This window comes from Scyliorhinus canicula, chromosome 12 (genome assembly GCF_902713615.1).
Source record: "Scyliorhinus canicula chromosome 12, sScyCan1.1, whole genome shotgun sequence".
In the NCBI taxonomy this organism is placed as follows: domain Eukaryota; kingdom Metazoa; phylum Chordata; class Chondrichthyes; order Carcharhiniformes; family Scyliorhinidae; genus Scyliorhinus; species Scyliorhinus canicula.
The window spans coordinates 54,897,790-54,919,548 of NC_052157.1; the positions used below are offsets into that span (position 1 = coordinate 54,897,790).

General features: G+C 46.6%; 1 protein-coding gene across 1 annotated transcript in view; it reads left to right on the forward strand.

Annotated features, from left to right (window-relative positions):
• LOC119974754 (serine-rich adhesin for platelets-like) overlaps positions 1 to 21,759 on the forward strand; it is a 253,856-nt gene that overhangs the window by 230,843 nt on the left and 1,254 nt on the right. The window lies entirely within an intron of this gene.

Consider the following 21,759-nt stretch of genomic DNA (forward strand, 5'->3'; position numbering starts at 1 on the left):
ATCGGCAGTGTCAGTACAATCCGCAGTGTCAGTACAATCCGCAGTGGCAGTACAATCAGCAGGGTCAGTACAATCAGCAGTGTCAGTACAATCAGCAGTGTCAGTACAATCAGCAGTGTCAGTACAATCAGCAGTGTCAGTACAATCAGCAGTGTCAGTACAATCAGCAGTGTCAGTACAATCAGCAGTGTCAGTACAATCCGCAGTGTCAGTACAATCCGCATTGTGCAGTACAATCAGCAGTGTCAGTACAATTAGCAGTGTGAGTACAATCAGCAGTGTGAGTACAATCAGCAGTGTCAGTACAATCAGCAGTGTCAGTACAATCAGCAGTGTGAGTACAATCAGCAGTGTCAGTACAATCAGCAGTGTCAGTACAATCAGCAGTGTCAGTACAATCAGCAGTGTGAGTACAATCAGCAGTGTCAGTACAATCAGCAGTGTCAGTACAATCAGCAGTGTCAGTACAATCAGCAGTGTGAGTACAATCAGCAGTGTCAGTACAATCAGCAGTGTCAGTACAATCAGCTGTGTGAGTATAATCAGCAGTGTCAGTACAATCAGCAGTGTCAGTATAATCAGCAGTGTGAGTATAATCAGCAGTGTCAGTACAATCAGCAGTGTCAGTACAATCAGCAGTGTCGGTACAATCAGCAGTGTCGGCACAATCAGCAGTGTGAGTACAATCAGCAGTGTGAGTACAATCAGCAGTGTGAGTACAATCAGCAGTGTGAGTACAATCAGCAGTGTGAGTACAATCCGCAGTTTGAGTACAATCCGCAGTGTCAGTATAATCAGCAGTGTCAGTATAATCAGCAGTGTCAGTACAATCAGCAGTGTCAGTACAATCAGCAGTGTCAGTACAATCCGCAGTGTGAGTACACTCAGCAGTGTGAGTAAAATCAGCAGTGTCAGTACAATCCGCAGTGTGAGTACAATCCGCAGTGTCACTACAATCAGCAGTGTGTGTACAATCAGCAGTGTGAGTACAATCAACAGTGTGAGTATAATCAGCAGTGTCAATACAATCCGCAGTGTGAGTACAATCAGTAGTGTGAGTATAATGCGCAGTGTGAGTACAATCAGCAGTGTCAGTACAATCCCCAGTGTCAGTACAATCAGCAGTGTGAGTACAATCAGCAGTGTCAGTACAATCAGCAGTGTCAGTACAATCAGCAGTGTCAGTACAATCAGCAGTGTCAGTACAATCAGCAGTGTGAGTACATCAGCAAGTGTCAGTACAATCAGCAGTGTCGAGTACAATCAGCAGTGTGCAGTACAATCAGCAGTTTGAGTACACAACACAGTGTCAGTACAATCATCAGTGTGATTAACAATCAGCAGTGTCAGTACAATCAGCTGTGAGTACATCAGCAGTCGGGTGAGTACAACTCAGCAGTGTGAGTACAACAGCAGTGTCCAGTACAATCAGCGCAGTGTGCGTACAATCAGCAGTGTGAGTACAATCAGCAGTGTGAGTACAATCGCATTGTGAGTACAATCAGCAGTTGTAGTACAATCAGCAGTGTGAGTACAATCAGCAGTGTCAGTATAATCAGCAGTGTCAGTACAATCAGCAGTGTGAGTACAATCAGCAGTGTGAGTACAATCAGCAGTGTCAGTACAATCAGCAGTGTCAGTACAATCCGCAGTGTCAGTACAATCAGCAGTGTGAGTACAATCAGCAGTGTCAGTACAATCAGCATATCAGTACAATCAGCAGTGTGAGTACAATCAGCAGTGTGAGTATAATGCGCAGTGTCAGTACAATCAGCAGTGTCAGTACAATCTGCAGTGTCAGTACAATCAGCAGTGTCAGTACAATCAGCAGTGTCAGTACAATCGGCAGTGTCAGTACAATCCGCAGTGTCAGTACAATCCGCAGTGGCAGTACAATCAGCAGGGTCAGTACAATCAGCAGTGTCAGTACAATCAGCATGGTCAGTACAATCAGCAGTGTCAGTAAAATCAGCAGTGTCAGTACAATCAGCAGTGTCAGTACAATCAGCAGTGTCAGTACAATCAGCAGTGTCAGTACAATCCGCAGTGTCAGTACAATCCGCATTGTCAGTACAATCAGCATTGTCAGTACAATTAGCAGTGTGAGTACAATCAGCAGTGTGAGTACAATCAGCAGTGTCAGTACAATCAGCAGTGTCAGTACAATCAGCAGTGTGAGTACAATCAGCAGTGTCAGTACAATCAGCAGTGTGAGTACAATCAGCAGTGTCAGTATAATCAGCAGTTCAGTACAATCAGCAGTGTCAGTACAATCAGCAGTGTCAGTACAATCAGCAGTGTGAGTACAATCAGCAGTGTGAGTACAATCAGCAGTGTCAGTACAATCCGCAGTGTGAGTACAATCAGCAGTGTCAGTACAATCAGCAGTGTGTGTACAATCAGCAGTGTGAGTACAATCAACAGTGTGAGTATAATCAGCAGTGTCAATACAATCCGCAGTGTGAGTACAATCAGTAGTGTGAGTATAATGCGCAGTGTGAGTACAATCAGCAGTGTCAGTACAATCCCCAGTGTCAGTACAATCAGCAGTGTGAGTACAATCAGCAGTGTCAGTACAATCAGCAGTGTCAGTACAATCAGCAGTGTCAGTACAATCAGCAGTGTGAGTACAATCAGCAGTTTGAGTACACACAACAGTGTCAGTACAATCAGCAGTGTGATTACCACCAGCAGTGTCAGTACAACCCGCAGTGTGAGTACAATCAGCAGGGTCAGTACAATCAGCAGTGTCAGTAAAATCAGCAGTGTCAGTACAATCAGCGGTGTCAGTACAATCAGCAGTGTGAGTACAATCAGCAGTGTCAGTACAATCCGCAGTGTGAGTATAATGCGCAGTGTCAGTACAATCAGCAGTTTCAGTACAATCTGCAGTGTGAGTACAATCAGCAGTTTCAGTACAATCAGCAGTGTGAGTACAATCAGCAGTGTCAGTACAATCAGCATATCAGTACATTCAGCAGTGTGAGTACAATCAGCAGTGTGAGTATAATGCGCAGTGTCAGTACAATCAGCAGTGTCAGTACAATCCGCAGTGTCAGTACAATCAGCAGTGTGAGTACAATCAGCAGTGTCAGTACAATCAGCATATCAGTACAATCAGCAGTGTGAGTACAATCAGCAGTGTGAGTATAATGCGCAGTGTCAGTACAATCAGCAGTGTCAGTACAATCTGCAGTGTCAGTACAATCAGCAGTGTGAGTACAATCAGCAGTGTCAGTACAATCGGCAGTGTCAGTACAATCCGCAGTGTCAGTACAATCCGCAGTGGCAGTACAATCAGCAGGGTCAGTACAATCAGCAGTGTCAGTACAATCAGCATGGTCAGTACAATCAGCAGTGTCAGTAAAATCAGCAGTGTCAGTACAATCAGCAGTGTCAGTACAATCAGCAGTGTCAGTACAATCAGCAGTGTCAGTACAATCCGCAGTGTCAGTACAATCCGCATTGTCAGTACAATCAGCATTGTCAGTACAATTAGCAGTGTGAGTACAATCAGCAGTGTGAGTACAATGAGCAGTGTCAGTACAATCAGCAGTGTCAGTACAATCAGCAGTGTGAGTACAATCAGCAGTGTCAGTACAATCAGCAGTGTGAGTACAATCAGCAGTGTCAGTATAATCAGCAGTTCAGTATAATCAGCAGTGTCAGTACAATCAGCAGTGTGAGTACAATCAGCAGTGTGAGTACAATCAGCAGTGTCAGTATAATCAGCAGTGTCAGTACAATCAGCTGTGTGAGTATAATCAGCAGTGTCAGTACAATCAGCAGTGTCAGTACAATCAGTAGTGTGAGTACAATCCGCAGTGTCAGTACAATCAGCAGTATCAGTATAATCAGCAGTGTGAGTATAATCAGCAGTGTCAGTACAATCAGCAGTGTCAGTACAATCAGCAGTGTCGGTACAATCAGCAGTGTCGGCACAATCAGCAGTGTGAGTACAATCAGCAGTGTGAGTACAATCAGCAGTGTGAGTACAATCAGCAGTGTGAGTACAATCAGCAGTGTGAGTACAATCCGCAGTGTGAGTACAATCCGCAGTGTCAGTATAATCAGCAGTGTCAGTATAATCAGCAGTGTCAGTACAATCAGCAGTGTCAGTACAATCAGCAGTGTCAGTACAATCCGCAGTGTGAGTACACTCAGCAGTGTGAGTAAAATCAGCAGTGTCAGTACAATCCGCAGTGTGAGTACAATCCGCATTGTCACTACAATCAGCAGTGTGTGTACAATCAGCAGTGTGAGTACAATCAACAGTGTGAGTATAATCAGCAGTGTCAATACAATCCGCAGTGTGAGTACAATCAGCAGTGTGAGTATAATGCGCAGTGTGAGTACAATCAGCAGTGTCAGTACAATCCCCAGTGTCAGTACAATCCCCAGTGTCAGTACAATCAGCAGTGTGAGTACAATCAGCAGTGTCAGTACAATCAGCAGTGTCAGTACAATCAGCAGTGTGAGTACAATCAGCAGTTTGAGTACACACAACAGTGTCAGTACAATCAGCAGTGTGATTACCACCAGCAGTGTCAGTACAACCCGCAGTGTGAGTACAATCAGCAGGGTCAGTACAATCAGCAGTGTCAGTAAAATCAGCAGTGTCAGTACAATCAGCAGTGTCAGTACAATCAGCAGTGTGAGTACAATCAGCAGTGTCAGTACAATCCGCAGTGTGAGTAGAATCAGCAGTGTCAGTACAATCAGCAGTGTGAGTACAATCAGCAGTGTGAGTATAATCAGCACTGTCAGTACAATCAGCAGTGTCAGTATAATCAGCAGTGTCAGTACAATCAGCAGTGTCAGTACAATCTGCCGTGTGAGTAAAATCAGGAGTGTCAGTACAATCAGCAGTGTGAGTAATATCAGCAGTGTCAGTACAATCCGCAGTGTCAGTACACTCCGCAATGTGAGCACAATCAGCAGTGTGAATACAATCAGCAGTGTGAGTATAATCAGTAGTGTGAGTACAATCAGCAGTGTGAGTACAATCCGCAGTGTCACTACAATCAGCAGTGTGAGTACAATCAGCAATGTGAGTACAATCAGCAGTGTGAGTATAATCAGCAGTGTCAATACAATCCGCAGTGTGAGTACAATCAGCAGTGTCAGTACAATCAGCAGTGTGAGTACAATCAGCAGTGTGAGTATAATGCGCAGTGTCAGTACAATCAGCAGTGTCAGTACAATCTGCAGTGTGAGTACAATCAGCAGTGTCAGTACAATCAGCAGTGTGAGTACAATCAGCAGTGTCAGTACAATCAGCATATCAGTACAATCAGCAGTGTGAGTACAATCAGCAGTGTGAGTATAATGCGCAGTGTCAGTACAATCAGCAGTGTCAGTACAATCCGCAGTGTCAGTACAATCAGCAGTGTGAGTACAATCAGCAGTGTCAGTACAATCAGCATATCAGTACAATCAGCAGTGTGAGTACAATCAGCAGTGTGAGTATAATGCGCAATGTCAGTACAATCAGCAGTGTCAGTACAATCTGCAGTGTCAGTACAATCAGCAGTGTGAGTACAATCAGCAGTGTCAGTACAATCGGCAGTGTCAGTACAATCCGCAGTGTCAGTACAATCCGCAGTGGCAGTACAATCAGCAGGGTCAGTACAATCAGCAGTGTCAGTACAATCAGCATGGTCAGTACAATCAGCAGTGTCAGTAAAATCAGCAGTGTCAGTACAATCAGCAGTGTCAGTACAATCAGCAGTGTCAGTACAATCAGCAGTGTGAGTACAATCAGCAGTGTCAGTACAATCAGCAGTGTGAGTACAATCAGCAGTGTCAGTAAATCAGCAGTTCAGTCTTAATAAGCAGTGTCAGTACAATCAGCAGTGTGAGTACAATCAGCAGGTGAGTACAATCAGCAGTGTCAGTATAATCAGCAGTGTCAGTACAATCAGCTGTGTGAGTATAATCAGCAGTGTCAGTACAATCAGCAGTGTCAGTACAATCAGTAGTGTGAGTACAATCCGCAGTGTCAGTACAATCAGCAGTGTCAGTATAATCAGCAGTGTGAGTATAATCAGCAGTGTCAGTACAATCAGCAGTGTCAGTACAATCAGCAGTGTCGGTACAATCAGCAGTGTCGGCAAAATCAGCAGTTGTGAGTACAATCAGCAGTGTGAGTACAATCAGCAGTGTGAGTACAATCAGCAGTGTGAGTACAATCAGCAGTGTGAGTACAATCAGCAGTGTGAGTACAATCCGCAGTGTCAGTATAATCAGCAGTGTCAGTATAATCAGCAGTGTCAGTACAATCAGCAGTGTCAGTACAATCAGCAGTGTCAGTACAATCCGCAGTGTGAGTACACTCAGCAGTGTGAGTAAAATCAGCAGTGTCAGTACAATCCGCAGTGTGAGTACAATCCGCAGTGTCACTACAATCAGCAGTGTGTGTACAATCAGCAGTGTGAGTACAATCAACAGTGTGAGTATAATCAGCAGTGTCAATACAATCCGCAGTGTGAGTACAATCAGTAGTGTGAGTATAATGCGCAGTGTGAGTACAATCAGCAGTGTCAGTACAATCCCCAGTGTCAGTACAATCAGCAGTGTGAGTACAATCAGCAGTGTCAGTACAATCAGCAGTGTCAGTACAATCAGCAGTGTGAGTACAATCAGCAGTTTGAGTACACACAACAGTGTCAGTACAATCAGCAGTGTGATTACCACCAGCAGTGTCAGTACAACCCGCAGTGTGAGTACAATCAGCAGGGTCAGTACAATCAGCAGTGTCAGTAAAATCAGCAGTGTCAGTACAATCAGCAGTGTCAGTACAATCAGCAGTGTGAGTACAATCAGCAGTGTCAGTACAATCCGCAGTGTGAGTAGAATCAGCAGTGTCAGTACAATCAGCAGTGTGAGTACAATCAGCAGTGTGAGTATAATCAGCACTGTCAGTACAATCAGCAGTGTCAGTATAATCAGCAGTGTCAGTACAATCAGCAGTGTCAGTACAATCTGCAGTGTCAGTACAATCAGCAGTGTGAGTAAAATCAGCAGTGTCAGTACAATCAGCAGTGTCAGTACAATCAGCAGTGTCAGTATAATCTGCAGTGTCAGTACAATCAGCAGTGTGAGTAAAATCAGCAGTGTCAGTACAATCAGCAGTGTGAGTAAAATCAGCAGTGTCAGTACAATCCGCAGTGTCAGTACAATCCGCAATGTGAGTACAATCAGCAGTGTGAATACAATCAGCAGTGTCAGTACAATCCGCAGTGTGAGTACACTCAGCAGTGTGAGTAAAATCAGCAGTGTCAGTACAATCCGCAGTGTCAGTACAATCCGCAGTGTGAGTACAATTCGCAGTGTCACTACAATCAGCAGTGTGTGTACAATCAGCAGTGTGAGTACAATCAACAGTGTGAGTATAATCAGCAGTGTCAATACAATCCGCAGTGTGAGTACAATCAGCAGTGTGAGTATAATGCGCAGTGTGAGTACAATCAGCAGTGTCAGTACAATCCCCAGTGTCAGTACAATCAGCAGTGTGAGTACAATCAGCAGTGTCAGTACAATCAGCAGTGTCAGTACAATCAGCAGTGTGAGTACAATCAGCAGTTTGAGTACACACAACAGTGTCAGTACAATCAGCAGTGTGATTACCACCAGCAGTGTCAGTACAACCCGCAGTGTGAGTACAATCAGCAGGGTCAGTACAATCAGCAGTGTCAGTAAAATCAGCAGTGTCAGTACAATCAGCAGTGTCAGTACAATCAGCAGTGTGAGTACAATCAGCAGTGTCAGTACAATCCGCAGTGTGAGTAGAATCAGCAGTGTCAGTACAATCAGCAGTGTGAGTACAATCAGCAGTGTGTGTATAATCAGCACTGTCAGTACAATCAGCAGTGTCAGTATAATCAGCAGTGTCAGTACAATCAGCAGTGTCAGTACAATCTGCAGTGTCAGTACAATCAGCAGTGTGAGTAAAATCAGCAGTGTCAGTACAATCAGCAGTGTCAGTACAATCAGCAGTGTCAGTATAATCTGCAGTGTCAGTACAATCAGCAGTGTGAGTACAATCAGCAGTGTCAGTACAATCAGCAGTGTGAGTAAAATCAGCAGTGTCAGTACAATCCGCAGTGTCAGTACAATCCGCAGTGGGAGTACAATCAGCAGTGTGAATACAATCAGCAGTGTGAGTATAATCAGTAGTGTGAGTACAATCAGCAGTGTGAGTACAATCCGCAGTGTCACTACAATCAGCAGTGTGAGTACAATCAGCAATGTGAGTACAATCAGCAGTGTGAGTATAATCAGCAGTGTCAATACAATCCGCAGTGTGAGTACAATCAGCAGTGTGAGTATAATGCGCAGTGTCAGTACAATCAGCAGTGTCAGTACAATCTGCAGTGTCAGTACAATCAGCAGTGTGTGTACAATCAGCAGTGTCAGTACAATCAGCATATCAGTACAATCAGCAGTGTGAGTACAATCAGCAGTTTGAGTACACACAACAGTGTCAGTACCATCAGTAGTGTGATTACAATCAGCAGTGTCAGTACAATCCGCAGTGTGAGTACAATCAGCAGCGTGAGTACAATCAGCAGTGTGAGTACAATCAGCAGTGTGAGTACAATCAGCAGTGTGAGTACAATCCGCAGTGTGAGTATAATCAGAAGTGTGAGTACAATCAGCTGTATGAGTACAATCCGCAGTATGAGTATAATCCACAGTGTGAGTACAATCAGCAGTGTCAGTACAATCAGTAGTGTGAGTACAATCAGCAGTGTGAGTACAATCAGGAGTGTCAGTACAATCAGCAGTGTCAGTACAATCAGCAGTGTGAGTACAATCAGCAGTGTCAGTACAATCCGCAGTATCAGTACAATCAGCAGTGTGAGTACAATCAGCAGTGTCAGTACAATCCGCAGCGCCAGTATCATCCGCAGTGTGAGTACAATCAGCAGTGTGAGTACAATCTGCAGTGTGAGTACAATCAACAGTGTCAGTACAATCAGCAGTGTCAGTACAATCAGCGGTGGGGACAGTTTTTTTTAAATGATTGATTCTCCATTGTCGCATTTTCCTCCAAAATTCACCCCCCACCCCCAAACAGTAAATGGTAACAAATACAAAATCAATCCCCTTAACAATAACAACGGTCCCATCCTCCCACCACCCCAAACAGCAGACCACCTGTCAATATGTGCATCCAATGAAACAAACCCTTCCACGGTGGAAACAAAGAGAAAAAGAAAAAGGAGTCCGGGACCGTCCATGGTCACCCTAGAGCCCCCCCCCCCCCCACCCATGGTCACCCTGGAATCCCCCCTCCCCGTACTCAACGTCATCCAACCTCTGAAAGAGTACTGTATGTGATACCCAAGAGTTGTAAACCCTCCCCTCCCCTCCAGCTCCTCCCGCCCACTGCCTCTTGTAAACTCTTCCCCCCCTTCCTCGGTTCCTTCTCCCCAACTTTCCACCCCTTCTAGACCACTCGGACCCTGTTCTGCCAGGCTCCGATGGCCACAGCCCCTCCCCCCACCTCACTCCCGTTCACTGACCAGTTTAAACCGGCCAGCACGGAGGCCCCCTCCCGGGTCCCTTTCCCCCTTGCCCGGCCCTAGGAAAACCCAGAAATCCCCTTTTAGCGCACACACCCCGCAAATCCACCTACGCCCCAAAGAGCCCACACTTCTAGTGCAAGTCCCATCACTTCCCTTGTCCAAATATATACAACATTGGCCCCTTTAGCCCATACACCTGTACGCAGTGAAACAAAAAAGAAGGCCAAAAAAGAAGAAAATACAGTCCTGAGGTAACATCGGCACATGGCCATATCTCAATTTATCAGTTCTGCCACAGTCCTTCTGCCTTCATAAACTCCTCTGCTGCTCCCGCCGTTGCAAAATAAAAGTCCTTGAGCTTATAAGTCACCCTCAGCTTCGCTGGATACACAATGCTGCACTGCACCTTGCTGATGTACAGTGCCCTCCTAACCCGGTTGAAAGCATCCCGCCTCCTCGCCAGCTCCGCCGTAAAGTCCTGGTATACACATATACCAGCTCCAGCCCACTGCACAACCCGCTTCTGCTTGGCTCAGCACAGGGCCTTCTCCTTCACACAGTACCTACGGAAACACAAGGTCACTACTCTTGGTGACTCACACGCCTTCGGTACAGACCTCCCTGACCGATGAGCCCGCTCCAGCTCGTATCGGGAGGGATCCTCCCCCTCCCCCAATAGCTTCACCAGCATAGCGGCAAAGTACTCCATCGGCCTCGGCCCTTCAACTCCTTCGGGCAGCCCCACGATCCTCAAATTCTGTCGCCTGGACCTGTTTTCCAGGTCTTCCAATTTTCCTCGCAGATCCCTGTTCATCTCCATCACCTTCCGTATCTCCTTACCCATCGAGGTACGTTGATCACCGTGCTGCGCCACCGTATCCTCCACTTCCTTCAGAGCCTCCCCTTGCTCCTGCACCTCCGCCACTGCACTCGCCACCACCGTCGTCACCGGGGATATCACCTCCGCCACCAGCACACTCAAAACCTCCCTCATCTCCTTCCTCAATGCCTCCAGGTGTTTTCTAAACTGCCTTTCGAATTCTGCAGCCATTACCTTAGTTATTTCTTCAGCCTTCAGCAATGAGGCCTCTCCTGGTGCTCCAGCCTCCTTTTTTCCTGGTGACCTCATGGTGACTTCTCCTCTCCCCGATGGGCCCTCAGCTGTTTTTTTAACGGCTGCTTTCTTACCGACCCTTGACATCTTCCTCTGCTGTGCCTCCTCTCTGCGTTCTCCATGACTTTCACTCCTCCGTGGACCTTGGGGCTGGGCTAAAAGCCCCGAAAATGCCGTTCCCGATCGCAGCACTCAGTTGCGAGGCCGCTTCCCGCCTGCCGCCACCGGAAGTCTACTCTGCACATATTAAACACTCCCAGGACAGGGACAGCATGGGGTTACAGACAGAATAAAGCTTACTCTGCACTGTCCCCATCAAACACTCCCAGGACAGGTACAACATGGATTTAGATGCAGAGGAAAGCTCCCATTACTCTGTCCCCATTATACATTCCCAGGACAGATACATCACGGTTTAGATACAGAGTAAAGCTCCCTCTACACTGTCCCCATCAAACACTCCAGGACAGGTACAGCACAGATTTAGGTACAGAGTAAAGCACCCTCTGCACTGTTGCTATCACACATTCTCAGGACAGGTACAGCACGGGATTGAATACAGAGTAAAGCTCCCTCCACACTGTCCCCATCAAACATTCCCAGGCCAGGTAGAGCATGGGGCTAGATACTGAGTAAAGTTTCCTCTGAACTGGCACCATCACACCCCCAGGACACATACAGCACAGGGTTAGATACAGAGTAAACCTCCCTCTACACTGTTCCCATCAAACACTCCCAGGACAGGGACAGCACGGGGTTAGATACAGAGTAAAGCTTCCTCTACACTGTCCCCATCAAACACTCCCAGGACAGGTACAGCACAGGGTTAGATACAGAGTGAAGCTCCCTCTACACTGTTCCCATCAAACACTCCCAGGACAGGTACAGCACGGGGTTAGATACAGAGTAAAGCTCCCTCTACACTGTCCACATCAAACACTCCCAGGTAGGTACAGCATGGGGTTAGATACAGAGGAAAGCTCCCTCTGCACTGTCCCCATCAAACACTCCAAGGACAGGTACAGCACGGGGTTAGATACAGAGTGAAGCTCCCTCTACACTGTCCCCATCAAACACTCCCAGGGCAGGTACAGCACGTGGTTAGATGCAGAGTGAAGCTCCCTCTACATTGTTCCCATCAAACACTCCCAGGGCAGTAAAGCACTATAAGCCTACTTGTGACGCTAATAAAGATTAATATCTCCCCACCTTGCTCCCTCGCCTGTATTCTCATTCACAGAACATAGAACATAAAGAAATACAGCACAGAACAGGCCCTTCGGCCCACGATGTTGGCCGAACTTTTGTCCTGGGTTAATCATAGATTGTCATAGAATTTTGGACACTAAGGGCAATTTATCATGGCCAATCCACCCAACCTGCACATCTTTGGACTGCGGGAGGAAACCGGAGCACCCGGAGGAAACCCACGCACACACGGGGAGGATGTGCAGACTCCACACAGACAGTGACCCAAGCTGGGACTCGAACCTGGGACCCTGGAGCTGTGAAGCAATTGTGCTATCCACAATGCTACCGTGCTACCCTTAAGAACAAATTAATCTACACTCCATTATTCTACCATAATCCATGAACCTATCCAAAAGCCGCTTGAACATAGAAAACATATAAAAGGTCCCTAATGTTTCCGACTCAATTACTTCCACAGGCAGTGCGTTCCATGCCCCCACTACTCTCTGGGTAAAGAACCTACCTCTGACATCCCCCCTATATCTTCCACCATTCACCTGAAATTTATGTCCCCTTGTAATGGTTTGTTCCACCCGGGGAAAGAGTTTCTGACTGTCTATCTATTCCCCTGATCATCTTATAAACCTCTATCAAGTCGCCCCTCATCCTTCTCCGTTCTAATGAGAAAAGGCCTAGCACCCTCAGCCTTTCCTCGTAAGACCTACTCTCCATTCCAGGCAACATGCTGGTAAATCTCCTTTGCACCTTTTCCAAAGCTTCCACTTCCTTCCTAAAATGAGGTGACCAGAACTGCACACAGTACTCCAAGGTTTTGTACAGCTGCATCATCACCTCACGGCTCTTAAATTCAATCCCTCTGCTAATGAACACTAGCACACCATAGGCCTTCTTCACAGCTCTAACCACTTGAGTGGCAACTTTCAAAGATCTATGAACATAGACCCCAAGATCTTTCTGCTCCTCTTCATTGCTAAGAGCCCTACCTGTATTCCACATTCATATTTGTTCTTCAAAAATGGACAACCTCACACTTGTCAGGGTTAAACTCCATCTGCCACTTCTCAGCCCAGCTCTGCATCCTATCTATGTCTCTGCAGCCGACAACAGCCCTCCTCACTATCCACAACTCCACCAATCTTCGTATCATCTGCAAATTTACTAACCCATCCTTCAACTCCCTCATCCGAGTCATTAATGAAAATCACAAACAGCAGAGGACCCAGAACTGATCTCTGCGGTACGCCACTGGTAACTGGGCTCCAGGCTGAATATTTGCCATCCACCACCACTCTCTGACTTCCATCGGTTAGCCAGTTCGTTATCCAACTGGCCAAATTTCCCACTATCCCATGCCTCCTTACTTTCTGCATAAGCCTACCATGGGGAACCTTATTAAATGCCTTACTAAAATCCATGTACACTACATCCACTGCTTTATCTTCATCCACATGCTTGGTCACCTCCTGAAAGAAGTTAATAAGACTTGTAAGGCAAGACCTACCCCTCACAAATCCGTGCTGACTATCCCTAATCAAGCAGTGTCTTTCCAGATGCTCAGAAATCCTATCCCTCAGTACCCTTTCCATTACTTTGCCTACCACCGAAGTAAGACTAACTGGCCTGTAATTCCCAGGGTTATCCCTATTCCCTTTTTTGAACAGGGGCACGACATTCGCCACTCTCCAATCCCCTGGTACCATCCCTGTTGACAGTGAGGACGAAAAGATCATTGCCAACGGCACTACAATTTCATTTCTTGCTTCCCATAGAATCCTTGGATATATCCCGTCAGGCCCGGGGGACTTGTCTATCCTCAAGTTTTTCAAAATGCCCAACACGTAAGAACATAAGAACTAGCAGGAGTAGGCCATCTCGCTCCTCGAGCCTGCTCCGCCATTCAATGAGATCATGGCTGATCTTTTGTGGACTCAGCTCCACTTTCCGGCCCGAACACCATAACCCTTAATCCCTTTATTCTTCAAAAAACTATCTATCTTTACCTTAAAAACATGTAATGAAGGAGCCTCAACTGCTTCACTGGGCAAGGAATTCCATAGATTCACAACCCTTTGGGTGAAGAAGTTCCTCCTAAACTCAGTCCTAAATCTACTTCCCCTTATTTTGAGGCTATGTCCCCGAGTTCTGCTTTCACCCGCCAGTGGAAACAACCTGCCCGCATCTATCCTATCTATTCCCTTCATAATTTTAAATGTTTCTATAAGATCCCCCCTCATCTTTCTAAATTCCAACGAGTACAGTCCCAGTCTACTCAACCTCTCCTCATAATCCAACCCCTTCAGATCTGGGATTAACCTAGTGAATCTCCTCTGCACACCCTCCAGTGCCAGTGCGTCCTTTTTCAAGTAAGGAGACCAAAACTGAACACAATACTCCAGGTGTGGCCTCACTAACACCTTATACAATTGCAACATAACCTCCCTCGTCTTAAACTCCATCCCTCTAGCAATGAAGGACAAAATTCCATTTGCCTTCTTAATCACCTGTTGCACCTGTTAACCAACCTTCTGTGACTCATGCACTAGCACACCCAAGTCTCTCTGCACAGCGGCATGCTTTAATATTTTATCGTTTAAATAATAATCCCGTTTGCTGTTATTCCTACCAAAATGGATAACCTCACATTTGTCAACATTGTATTCCATCTGCCAGACCCTAGCCCATTCACTTAACCTATCCAAATCCCTCTGCAGAGTTCCAGTATCCTCTGCACTTTTCGCTTTACCACTCATCTTAGTGTCATCTGCAAACTTGGACACATTGCCCTTGGTCCCAAACTCCAAATCATCTATGTAAATTGTGAACAATTGTGGGCCCAACACGGATCCCTGAGGGACACCACTAGCTACTGATTGCCAACCAGAGAAACACCCATTTATCCCAACTCTTTGCTTTCTATTAATTAACCAATCCTCTATCCATGCTACTACTTTACCCTTAATGCCATGCATCTTTATCTTATGCAGCAATCTTTTGTGTGGCACCTTGTCAAAGGCTTTCTGGAAATCCAGATATACCGCATCCATTGGCTCCCCGTTATCTACTGCACTGGTAATGTCCTCAAAAAATTCCACTAAATTAGTTAGTCATGACCTGCCCTTTATGAACCCATGCTGCGTCTGCCCAATGGGACAATTTCTATCCAGATGCCTCGCTATTTCTTCCTTGATGATAGATTCCAGCATCTTCCCTACTACCGAAGTTAAGCTCACTGGCCTATAATTCCTGCTTTCTGCCTACCTCCTTTTTTAAACAGTGGTGTCACGTTTGCTAATTTCCAATCCACCGGGACCACCCCAGAATCTAGTGAATTTCGGTAAATTATCACTAGTGCATCTGCAATTTCCCTAGCCATCTCTTTTAGCACTCTGGGATGCATTCCATCAGGGCCCGGAGACTTGTCTACCTTTAGCCCCATTAGCTTGCCCATCACTACCTCCTTAGTGATAACAATCCTCTCAAGGTCATAGCCTCATTTCTATCAGTCGCTGGCATGTTATTTGTGTCTTCCACTGTGAAGACCGACCCAAAAAACCTGTTCAGTTCCTCAGCCATTTCCTCATTTCCCATTATTAAAACTCCCGTCTCATCCTCTAAAGGACCAATATTTACCTTAGCCACTCTTTTTTGTTTTATATATTTGTAAAAACTTTTACTGTCTGTTGTTATATTCTGAGCAAGTTTACTCTCATACTCTATCTTACTCTTCTTTATAGCTTTTTTAGTAGCTTTCTGTTGCCCCCTAAAGATTTCCCAGTCCTCTAATCTCCCAGCAATCTTTGCCATTTTATATGCTTTTTCCTTCAATTTGATACTTTCCCTTATTTCCTTAGATATCCACGGTCGATTTTCCCTCTTTCTACCGTCCTTCCTTTTTGTTGGTATAAACCTTTGCTGAGCACTGTAAAAAATCGCTTGGAAGGTTCTCCACTGTTCCTCAACTGTTCCACCATAAAGTCTTAGCTCCCAGTCTACCTTAGCTAGTTCTTCTCTCATCTCCTTGTAATCTCCTTTGTTTAAACACAAAACACTACTATTTGATTTTACTTCCTCACCCTCCATCTGTATTTTAAATTCCACCATATTGTGATCGCTCCTTCCGAGAGGATCCCTAACTATGAGATCATGAATCAATCCTGTCTCATTACACAGGACAAGATCTAGGACCGCTTGTTCCCTCGTAGGTTCCATTACATACTGTTCTAGGAAACTATCGCGGATACATTCTATAAACTCCTCCTCAAGGTTGCCTTGACCGACCTGGTTAAACCAATCGACATGTAGATTAAAATCCCCCATGATAACTGCTGTACCATTTCTACATGCATCAGTTATTTCTTTGTTTATTGCCTACCCCACCATAACGTTACTATTTGGTGGCCGATAGACTACTCCTATCAGTGACTTTTTCACCTTACTATTCCTGATTTCCACCCAAATGGATTCAACCTTGTCCTCCATAGCACCGATGTCATCCCTTACTATTGCCCGGATGTCATCCTTAAATAACAGAGCAACACCACCTCCCTTACCATCCACTCTGTCCTTCCGAATAGTTTGATACCCTCGGATATTTAACTCCCAGTTGTGACCATCCTTTAACCATGTTTCAGTAATGGCCACTTAATCATAGTCATTTACGATGATTTGTGCCATCAACTCATTTACTTTATTCCGAATACTACGAACATTCAGGTAAAGTACACTTATGTTGGTTTTTTTACCTCTGTTTTGAATCTTAACATCTCCAGTTTTATTCCTTTTGTTATTACTGGGCCTATTCACTGAGCTCCCCTCAGTCACTGTACCTTGTACTGTCGCCCTTTTAGATTTTTGACTATGTCTTCTCTGCCTTGCACTTTTCCCCTTACTTCCTTTTGCTTCTGTCCCTGTTTTACTACCTTCCAACTTCCTGCATTGGTTCCCATCCCCCTGCCACATTAGTTTAAACCTCCCCAACAGCTCTAGAAAACACCCCCCCCTAGGACATCGGTTCCAGTCCTGCCCAGGTGCAGACCGTCCGGTTTGTACTGGTCCCACCTCCCCCAGAACCGGTCCCAATGCCCCAGGAATTTGAATCCCTCCCTCTTGCACCATCTCTCGAGCCACGCATTCATCCTATCTATCCTGACATTCCTACTCTGACTAGCTCGTGGCACTGGTAGCAATCCTGAGATTACTACCTTTGAGGTCCTACTTTTTAGTTTAACTCCTAACTCCCTGAATTCCGCTTGTAGGACCTCATCCCGTTTTTTACCTATATCGTTGGTGCCTATGTGCACCACGACAGCTGGCTGTTCACCCTCCCCCCCCCCAGAATGTCCTGCAGCCGCTCCGAGACATCCTTGACCCTTGCACCCGGGAGGCAACATACCATCCTGGAGTCTCGATTGCGTCCACAGAACCGCCTGTCTATTCCCCTTACGATCGAGTCCCCTATCACTATAGCCCTGCCATTTTTCTTCCTGCCCTGCTGTGCAGCAGAGCCAGCCACGGTGCCATGAACCTGGCCTCTGCTGCCTTCCCCTGGTGAGCCATCTCCCTCAACAGTATCCAAAGCGGTATATCTGTTTTGCAGGGAGATGACCGCAGGGGACACCTGCACTGCCTTCCTACTCTTGCTCTTTCTTTTGGTCACCCATTTTCTATCTCCCTAATTAATTTTCACCTGCGGTGTGACCAACTCGCTAAACGTGCTATCCACGACCTCCTCAGCATCGCGGATGCTCCAAAGTGAGTCCATCCGCAGCTCCAGAGCCGTCAAGCGGTCTAACAAGAGCTGCAACTGAACACACTTCTTGCACGTGAAAGAGCCAGGGACAGTGAACATGTCCCTGAGCTCCCACATCGCACACGAGGAGCATGACACGGGTCTGGGATCTCCTGCCATGTCTTAAACCTTAGGTAAACTCATACAACAACAATTTCAAAATAAAAATAAATAAATTAGACAATGAAAAGAATGAAAAGAAAAACTACTTACCAGTCACTTACCAGGGTTAAAAAGCACCTCTGAAAAAGCACCTCCTCACACTCTGCACCGAATTACCTCACTGCACCAAATTACCAAGTTGCAATCCCACTCTAGATGAGTCTCACTCCGGATGTGTCTCCTGGAAAAGCGCTAGCTTTTTCTTCCTAACAAGTATCTCCTCGAGCTTACCAGCCTGTCTCGCACTGTCCTCTCCAACAATATGGCCTCTCTCGTTTGTGAATACTGAAGAAAAGTACTCGGTCAAGACCTCTCCTATCTCTTCAGACTCAATACACAATCTCCCGCTACTGTCCTTGATCGGACCCACCCTCGCTCTAGTCATTCTCATATTTCTCACATATCTGTAAAAGGCCTTGGAGTTTTCCTTGATCCTACCCGCCAAGATTTTTCATGCCCTCTATTAGCTCTCCTAATCCATTTCTTCAGTTCCCTCCTGGCTATCTTGTATCCCTCTAGCGCCCTGTCTGAACCTTGTTTCCTCAGCCTTACATAAATCTCCTTCTTTACATAGAATTTACAGTGCAGAAGGAGGACATTCGCCCCATCGAGTCTGCACCGGCTCTTGGAAAGAGCACCCTACCCCCTACCCAAGGTCAACACCTCCACCATATACCCATAACTCAGTAACCCCACCCAACACTCAGGGCAATTTTGGACACTAAGCGCAATTTATCATGGCCAATCCACCTAACCCGCACATCTTTGGACTGTGGGAGGAAACCGGAGCACCCGGAGGAAACCCACACCTCTTCCTCTTAACAAGACATTCAACCTCTCTTGCCAACCAGGGTTCCCTCACTTGACCATCTCTTCCCTGCCTGACAGGGTCATACATATCAAAGACACGTAGTACCTCTTCCTTGAACAAGTTCCACATTTCACTTGTGTCCTTCCCTGACAGTCTATGTTCCCAACTTATGTAATTCAATTCCTGTCTGACAGCATTGTATTTACCCTGCCCCCAATTGTAAACCTTACCCTGTTGCACGCACCTATCCCTCTCTATTACTAAAGTGAAAGTCACAGAATTGTGATCACTACCTCCAAATTGCTCCCCCACTAACAAATCTATCACATGCCCTGGTTCATTACCAAGTACCAAATCCAATATGGCCTCCCCTCTGGTCGGACAATCTACATACTTCCTGGAAAAGCTTCCTGGACACACTGCACAAACATCACCCCATCCAAACTATTTGATCTAAAGAGTTTCCACTCAATGTTTGGGAAGTTGAAGTCACCCATGACTACTACCCTGTGACTTCTGCACATTTCCAAAATCTGTTTCCCAATCTGTTCCTCCACATCTCTGCTGCTATTGGGGGGCCTATAGAAAACTCCCAACAAGGTGACTGCTCCTTTCCTATTTCTGACTTCAATCCATACTACCTCAGTAGGCCTCCTCGAGCTGCCTTTCTGCAGCTGTTATACTAGCTCTAATTAACAATGCCAACCGCCCCCCCCCCCCCCCCACCTCTTTTACCATCCTCCCAAATCTTGTTGAAACATCTATAACCAGGGACCTCCAACAATCATTTCTGCCCCTCGTCTATCCAAGTTTCCGCGATGGCCACCACATCGTAGTCCCAAGTACCGATCCATGCCTTAAGTTCACCCACCTTATTCCTGATGCTTCTTGCGTTGAGGTATACACACTTCAACCCATCTCCTTGCCTGCAAGTACTCTCCTTTGTCAGTGTTACTTTCCCCACTGCGTCACTACATGCTTTGGCATCCTGAATATCGGCTTCCTTAGTTGCTGGTCTACAAATCCGGTTCCCATTCCCCTGCCAAATTAGTTTAAACCCTCCCGAAGAGTACTAGAAAACCTCCCTCCCAGGATATTGGTGCCCCTCTGGTTCAGATGCAACCCGTCCTGCTTGTACAGGTCCCACCTTCCCCAGAATGCGCTCCAATTATCCAAATACCTGAAGCCCTCCCTCCTACACCATTCCTGCAGCCATGTGTTCAACTGCACTCTCTCCCTATTCCTAGCCTCGCTATCACGTGGCACCGGCAACAAACCAGAGATGACAACTCTGTCTGTCCTGGCCTTTAACTTCCAGCCTAACTCCCTAAACTTGTTTATTACCTCCACACCCCTTTTCCAACCTACGTCATTGGTACCAATGTGCACCACGACCTCTGGCTGCTCACCCTCCCCCTTCAGGATCCTTAAGACACGATCTGAGACATCCCTGGCCCTGGCACCCGGGAGGCAACATACCTTCCGGGAGTCTCGCTCGCAACCACAGAATCTCCTATCTATTCCCCTAACCATTGAATTGCCTATTACTATTGCTTTTCTATTCTTCCCCCTTCCCTTCTGAGCCAGACTCAGTGTCAGAGACCTGGCTGCTAGGGCCTTCCCCCAACAGCATCCAAAACAGTATACTTGTTTTGAAGGGGAACGGCCACGAGGGATCCCTGCACTGTCTGCCTGTTCGTTTTCTTTCCCCTGACTGTAACCCAACTACTCTTGTCCAGTACCTTGGGTGTGGCTACCTCCCTGTAACTCTTCTCGATAACCCCCTCTGCCTCCCGGATGATCCGAAGTTCATCCAGCTCCAGTTCCCTAACACTGTCTCTGAGGAACTGGAGTTGGGTGTACTTCCCGCAGGTATAGTCAGCGGGGACACCGGTGGTATCCCTCACCACATACATCCTACAGGAGGAGCATGCAACTGCCCTAGCCTCCATCCCCTCTTACTTTACAGAAAATAGCTGCCCTGTGGACCAACTGGACCTCCGCCCTCCGACTCTGCTCCCAGTCAGCTGCAGTCTCTGTAAACTTCTGGCTCCCTTCTCGCTCTTTGTGGAAATGAAATGAAAGGAGCACCTTACTCCCTCCTCACCTAACTCCCTCAGTCACCAAACTCTCACTATAGCACTCAAATGCACCAAGTTCAGCACTCCAGTGCAAATTCCCAACAAATATCTACCAATCTCAGTTTCGGAACTGAGAACTGCCAATGAGTAGGGGACTCACCAGAGGGTAGAGGAGGTGGTTGTGAAATTTAGAAATGTTGCCAGGGACTCAGAATCCTATTCTTAGCTGCCACTTGCACTTGGTAATGGGTTGCCCTTTCCAGATCCCCCAGCAGATAGGCATCAGATACCTTTACGGTGTCACTGATCCACTCTAGAGCATGTTCCTGAGGACAACAGAAGGATTCACAGGGTTAGATATAGAGTAAAGCTCCCTCTACAACATCCCCATCAAACACTCCCAGGACAGGTACAGCACGGGGTTAGATACAGAGTAAAGCTCCATCTGCACTGTCCCCATCAAACACTCCCAGGATAGGTACAGCACGGGGTTAGATACAGAGTAAAGCTCCCTCTGCACTGTCCCCATCAAACACTACCAGGATAGGTACAGCACGGGGTTAGATACAGAGTAAAGCTCCCTCTACACTGTCCCCATCAAACACTCCCAGGACAGGTAGAGCACGGGGTTTGATACAGTGTAAAGCTCCCTCTGCACTGTCCCCATCAAACACTCCCAGGACAGGTACAGCACAGAGTTAGATACAGAGTAAAGCTCCCTCTACAACATCCCCATCAAACACTTCCAGGACAGGTACAGCACGGGGTTAGATACAGAGTAAAGCTCCCTCTACAACATCCCCAGCAAACACTCCCAGGACAGGTACTGCACGGGGTTAGAAACAGAGTAAAGCTCCCTCTACACTGTCCCCATCAAACACTCCCAGGGCAGGTACAGCACGGGTTTGATACTGAGTAAAGCTTCCTCTGCACTGTCCCCATCAAACACCCCCAGGACAGGTACAGCACGGGGTTAGATACAGAGTAAAGCTCCCTCTACAACATCTCCATCAAACACTCCCAGGACAGGTACAGCATGGGGTTAGATACAGAGTAAA